Source organism: Anser anser (genome assembly GCF_964211835.1).
Source record: "Anser anser genome assembly, chromosome: 3".
Classification (NCBI taxonomy): Eukaryota; Metazoa; Chordata; class Aves; order Anseriformes; family Anatidae; genus Anser; species Anser anser.
The window spans coordinates 110,917,719-110,924,896 of record NC_139722.1 but is presented as its reverse complement, the minus strand read 5'-3'; positions in this window follow the sequence as shown (position 1 = coordinate 110,924,896).

Genomic DNA, 7,178 nt, shown 5'->3' with positions numbered 1-7,178 from the left:
GAGACGTTAGTAAACCAATTACATAGCCTTGTCAAGACTAAATCACAGGTAAAAATCCTGTACATCTCATGTGGCCAACCACTCCCAACTAGGATTCCAAGACGCCTCATCACCCATCATAGAAGAACTCGTTGAATTCCACGACCACGCCCTAATCGTTGCCCTAGCTATCTGCAGCCTAGTTCTCTACCTTTTAGCCCACATACTAACAGAAAAACTCTCGTCCAATGCTGTAGACGCCCAAGAAGTAGAGCTGATCTGGACAATCCTACCTGCTATCGTCCTGGTACTCCTCGCCCTCCCATCCCTACAAATCCTCTACATAATGGACAAAATCGATGAACCAGACCTCACCCTAAAAGCCATCGGCCACCAATGATACTGAAGCTACGAATACACAGACTTCAAAGACCTATCATTCGACTCCTACATAGTGCCCACCCCAGACTTACCCAACGGCCACTTCCGACTGCTAGAAGTTGACCACCGCGTAGTTATCCCAATAGAATCCCCCATCCGCGTGATCATTACTGCAGGAGACGTACTCCACTCCTGAGCAGTCCCAACGCTCGGAGTTAAAACAGACGCAATCCCAGGCCGACTAAACCAAACTTCATTCATTACCACCCGGCCTGGGATTTTTTACGGACAATGCTCAGAAATTTGCGGGGCTAATCACAGCTACATACCCATTGTAGTAGAATCAACCCCACTCCCACATTTCGAGGCCTGATCGTCCCTTCTATCATCATCCTAATCATTAAGAAGCTATGCAACAGCACTAGCCTTTTAAGCTAGCCAAAGAGGGACTTCCCCCTCCTTAATGATATGCCACAGCTTAACCCCGCACCATGATTTTCAATCATAATTATAACCTGATTAACCCTAGCACTCCTCATCCAACCAAAACTACTAGCCTTCACCACAACCAACCCCCCATCAAATAAGACCTCCCTCACTACCAAACCCACACCATGATCCTGACCATGAACCTAAGCTTCTTTGACCAATTTTCCAGCCCCAATCTATTCGGCATCCCCTTAATCCTACTATCCCTACTCTTCCCAGCCCTACTATTCCCGTCCCCAAACAACCGATGAATCAACAACCGCCTTTCTACTATCCAAACATGACTCCTTCACCTAATCACAAAACAACTAATAGTCCCACTCAACAAAAATGGCCACAAATGAGCCATAATATTTACATCCCTAATAATCATACTTCTTACAATCAACCTTCTAGGCCTCCTTCCATATACATTCACCCCAACCACCCAACTATCTATGAACATAGCCCTAGCCTTCCCACTATGGCTCGCCACACTACTAACAGGCCTACGAAACCAACCATCAGCCTCTTTAGCCCACCTATTACCCGAAGGTACCCCTACACCCCTAATCCCCGCACTAATCCTGATCGAAACAACCAGCCTACTAATCCGCCCCCTAGCCCTCGGAGTCCGCCTTACAGCCAACCTTACAGCAGGACACTTACTCATCCAACTCATCTCTACAGCCTCCATTGCATTAATACCCACCCTTCCTGCAGTATCCATCCTAACAATAATCATCCTACTACTCCTAACCATCCTAGAAGTAGCAGTAGCCATAATCCAGGCCTACGTCTTCGTGCTCCTTCTAAGCCTATACTTACAAGAAAACATCTAATGGCACACCAAGCACACTCATACCACATAGTTGACCCAAGCCCTTGACCAATCTTCGGGGCAGCCGCCGCCCTACTCACAACCTCAGGATTAATCATGTGATTCCACTACAACTCATCCATACTACTAACCCTAGGCCTCATCTCAATACTCCTAGTAATACTCCAATGATGACGAGACATTGTACGAGAAAGCACCTTCCAAGGCCATCACACTCCCACAGTCCAAAAAGGCCTACGATACGGCATAATCCTTTTCATCACATCCGAAGCATTCTTCTTCTTAGGGTTCTTCTGAGCGTTCTTCCACTCGAGCCTGGCCCCAACCCCAGAACTAGGAGGCCAATGACCCCCAACAGGAATTAAACCACTCAACCCGATAGAAGTCCCCCTACTAAACACAGCCATCCTACTAGCCTCAGGCGTTACCGTAACGTGAGCCCATCACAGCATCACAGAAGGAAACCGAAAACATGCCATCCACGCCCTAACCCTAACGATCCTCCTGGGATTCTACTTCACAGCCCTACAAGCAATAGAATACCACGAAGCCCCATTCTCAATCGCCGATAGCGTCTACGGATCTACCTTCTTCGTTGCCACTGGATTCCACGGACTCCACGTAATCATCGGATCCTCCTTCCTGACCGTCTGCCTCTTCCGACTGATCAAGTTCCACTTTACATCAGACCACCACTTCGGATTCGAGGCAGCAGCCTGATACTGACACTTCGTAGACGTCATCTGACTATTCCTCTACATAACCATCTACTGATGAGGATCTTGCTCTTCTAGTATATTAATTACAATTGACTTCCAATCTCTAGAATCTGGTATAAACCCAGAGGAGAGCAATGAACGCACTCATGTTCATATTCGCCCTATCATCAATCCTAAGCGCCGCCCTAACCGCATTAAACTTCTGACTCGCCCAAATAAACCCCGACTCAGAGAAACTCTCACCGTACGAATGTGGATTCGACCCACTTGGATCTGCTCGATTACCATTCTCAGTCCAATTCTTCCTCAGTAGCCATCCTGTTCGTCCTATTCGACCTAGAAATCGCCCTCCTACTCCCCCTGCCATGAGCCGTCCAACTCCAATCCCCCCTAATGACCCTCACCTGAACTGTAGTGATCCTCCTTCTCCTAACACTCGGACTGGCCTACGAGTGAATTCAAGGGGGCCTAGAATGAGCAGAAAAACAGAAAGTTAGTCTAACCAAAAAGATAGCTGGTTTCGACCCAGCAGATTACAGCCAACCCTGTAACTTTCTTATGTTGCCCCTACATTTAAGCTTCTACTCAGCCTTCATTTTCAGCGGACTAGGGCTAGCCTTCCACCAAACCCACCTAGTATCCGCCCTACTATGCCTTGAAAGCATAATATTATCGATATTCGTAGGCCTATCAGTATGATCCATCGAAAACCAAGTCTCCTCATTCACCATGGTACCAATTCTCATGCTAACCTTCTCAGCGTGTGAGGCGGGCACAGGCCTGGCCATCCTAGTAGCCTCCACCCGCACACATGGCTCCGACCATCTACACAACCTAAACCTCCTGCAATGCTAAAAATCATCCTACCCACAATCATACTTCTTCCAACAGCCCTGCTGTCTCCACCAAAATTTCTATGGACTAACACCACCTTATACAGCCTCCTAATCGCTGCCCTAAGCCTACAGTGATTAATCCCAACCTACTACCCCTACAAATTTTTATCCAACTGAACAGGAATTGACCAAATCTCATCCCCCCTCCTAGTACTATCCTGCTGACTACTCCCACTCATAATCATAGCAAGCCAAAACCACCTGCAACAAGAACCCCTACAACGCAAACGAATCTTTATCTCAACCTTAGTCGCAGTCCAGCCATTCATCCTACTAGCCTTTTCCACCACAGAACTAGCACTATTTTACATCTCATTTGAAGCAACCCTCATTCCCACCCTAATCTTAATCACCCGATGGGGGAACCAACCAGAACGCCTAAGCGCTGGCATCTACCTGCTATTCTACACGCCAGTAAGCTCTCTACCCCTGCTAATCACAATCATACACCTATACGTGAAAATTGGCACCCTGCACCTGCCAACCCTACAACTAACCCACCCAACCCTATCCACCTCATGGACAGGAATACTATCAGGTCTAGCACTGCTCATAGCATTCATAGTAAAAGCCCCACTATACGGCCTACACCTCTGACTGCCAAAAGCCCACGTAGAAGCACCCATCGCAGGCTCAATACTCCTCGCCGCCCTACTACTAAAGCTAGGAGGATACGGAATTATACGAGTCACTCTATTTATGGGCCCACTGTCCAACCTCCTGCACTACCCCTTCCTAACCCTGGCCCTATGAGGCGCCCTAATGACTAGCTCAATCTGCCTACGACAGACAGACCTAAAATCACTAATCGCTTATTCATCCGTTAGCCACATAGGCCTAGTTATCGCCGCAGGAATAATCCAAACCCACTGATCATTCTCAGGGGCAATGATCCTAATAATTTCCCATGGACTAACTTCCTCCATACTATTCTGCCTAGCCAACACAAACTATGAACGTACGCACAGCCGAATTCTACTACTCACACGAGGCCTACAACCTCTCCTACCACTCATAGCTACCTGATGATTGCTGGCCAATCTAACAAACATAGCCTTACCCCCAACAACAAACCTCATAGCAGAGCTAACCATTATAATCACCTTATTCAACTGATCTGCCTTCACGATCATCCTAACAGGAATCGCAACCCTACTAACCGCCTCCTACACCTTATTCATACTACTAATGACCCAACGAGGCTCAATCCCCTCCCACATCACATCTATGCAAAACTCAACCACGCGAGAACACCTGCTCATAACACTCCACATTATCCCAATATTCCTCCTAATCCTCAAACCCGAACTGATCTCCGGAATCCCCTCATGCAAGTATAGTTTAAACCAAACATTAGACTGTGATTCTAAGAATAGAAGTTCAAACCTTCTTACCTGCCGAGGGGAGGGTTTAACCAACAAGAGCTGCTAACTCTTACATCTGAGCCTAAAACCTCAGCCCCCTTACTTTTAAAGGATAACAGCAATCCACTGGTCTTAGGAACCACCCATCTTGGTGCAAATCCAAGTAAAAGTAGTGAACCCCACACTACTAATCAACTCCCTCACACTACTCACGCTGACAATCCTCCTAACCCCAATCATCCTGCCATTTCTATTTAAAAACTTTAAAAACACCCCACAAGCCACCACCCGCGCTGTTAAAACCGCATTCCTAATTAGCCTAGCCCCTACAACCGCATTCATCTACTCGGGAGTAGAATCTGTCACCTGCCACTGGGAGTGAAAATTCATTATAAACTTTAAAATCCCCCTGAGCCTAAAAATAGACCAATACTCAATAACATTTCTTCCAATCGCCCTATTTGTAACATGATCAATCCTACAATTCGCCATATGATACATGGCCTCAGAGCCATACGTAACAAAATTTTTCACCTACCTACTGACATTCCTAGTCGCCATACTCCTCCTAACAACCGCAAACAACATATTCCTCCTATTCGTAGGCTGGGAAGGAGTACGAATCATGTCCTTCCTTCTCATCGGCTGATGACAAGGCCGAGCAGATGCCAACACCGCCGCCCTACGAGCCGTAATCTACAACCGAATCGGAGACATCGGACTGATCCTGAGCATAGCATGACTAGCTTCAACATTCAACACCTGAGAGATCCAACAAGCCGTACACCCCCACCAAACCCCAATCCTCCCCCTCATAGGATTAATCCTCGCAGCCGCAGGAAAATCCGCCCAATTTGGACTCCACCCATGACTGCCCGCAGCAATAGAAGGCCCCACCCCAGTATCAGCCCTACTGCACTCCAGTACCATAGTAGTAGCCGGAATCTTCCTGCTCATCCGCATGCACCCCCTGCTAGCCACCAACCAGACAGCCCTAACTGCCTGCCTATGCCTAGGTGCTCTATCAACCCTATTCGCTGCCACATGCGCCCTAACCCAAAATGACATCAAAAAAATCATTGCTTTCTCAACATCCAGCCAACTAGGACTAATAATAGTCACTATCGGACTAAACCTCCCACAACTAGCCTTCCTACACATCTCAACCCATGCCTTCTTTAAAGCCATACTATTCCTATGCTCAGGGTCTATCATCCACAACCTAAACGGAGAACAAGATATCCGAAAGATAGGAGGCCTACAGAAAATACTCCCAGTCACTACTTCCTGCCTAACCATCGGAAACCTGGCGCTGATAGGAACCCCATTCCTAGCCGGATTCTACTCAAAAGACCTCATCATCGAAAGCTTAAACACATCATACCTAAATACTTGAGCCCTACTCCTAACCCTTATAGCCACAGCATTCACCGCAACCTACAGCATCCGCATAACCATCCTAGTCCAAGCTGGACAAACCCGAATCCCCCCAATAGTATCAATAAACGAAAACAACCCACTAATCACCGCCCCCCTAACCCGACTCGCCCTAGGCAGCATTACAGCAGGAATAATCATTACCTCTTTCATCACACCAACCAAAACCCCCCCAATAACCATACCCCTTATCACCAAAACCGCTGCCATCCTCATAACAATCCTAGGAATCATCCTAGGCCCCTCATGTACAGGGCCACACCCCTCTAACGGCGCAAGCTTACATAGAAACATTATTAACAGACCTAGACAGATACAAAAACCCCTACAAGACCACGTATTAACTAACCCTGTTAACCCGACTCAGGAGCGCCTATAAGAGCGATTAAAATCTGTGAAAGGAACTCGGCAAATTAATAAGGCCCGACTGTTTACCAAAAACATAGCCTTCAGCAAATTAAACAAGTATTGAAGGTGATGCCTGCCCGGTGACTTAGGTTTAACGGCCGCGGTATCCTAACCGTGCAAAGATAGCGCAATCAATTGTCCCATAAATCGAGACTTGTATGAATGGCTAAACGAGGTCTTAACTGTCTCTCACAGATAATCAGTGAAATTGATCTCCCCGTGCAAAAGCGGGGATGTGAACATAAGACGAGAAGACCCTGTGGAACTTAAAAATCAACGACCACCGCGAATCCTCAATCAACCCCACTGGGGCCACTACCATCGCAGAGCCTGGTCGATATTTTTCGGTTGGGGCGACCTTGGAGGAGAACAAATCCTCCAAAAACAAGACCATACCTCTTTACCTAGAGCTACCCCTCAAAGTGCTAACAGTGACCAGACCCAATATAATTGATTAATGGACCAAGCTACCCCAGGGATAACAGCGCAATCCCCCTCAAGAGCCCATATCGACAGGGGGGTTTACGACCTCGATGTTGGATCAGGACATCCTAATGGTGCAGCCGCTATTAAGGGTTCGTTTGTTCAACGATTAACAGTCCTACGTGATCTGAGTTCAGACCGGAGCAATCCAGGTCGGTTTCTATCTATGACACACTCTCCCCAGTACGAAAGGACCGGGAAA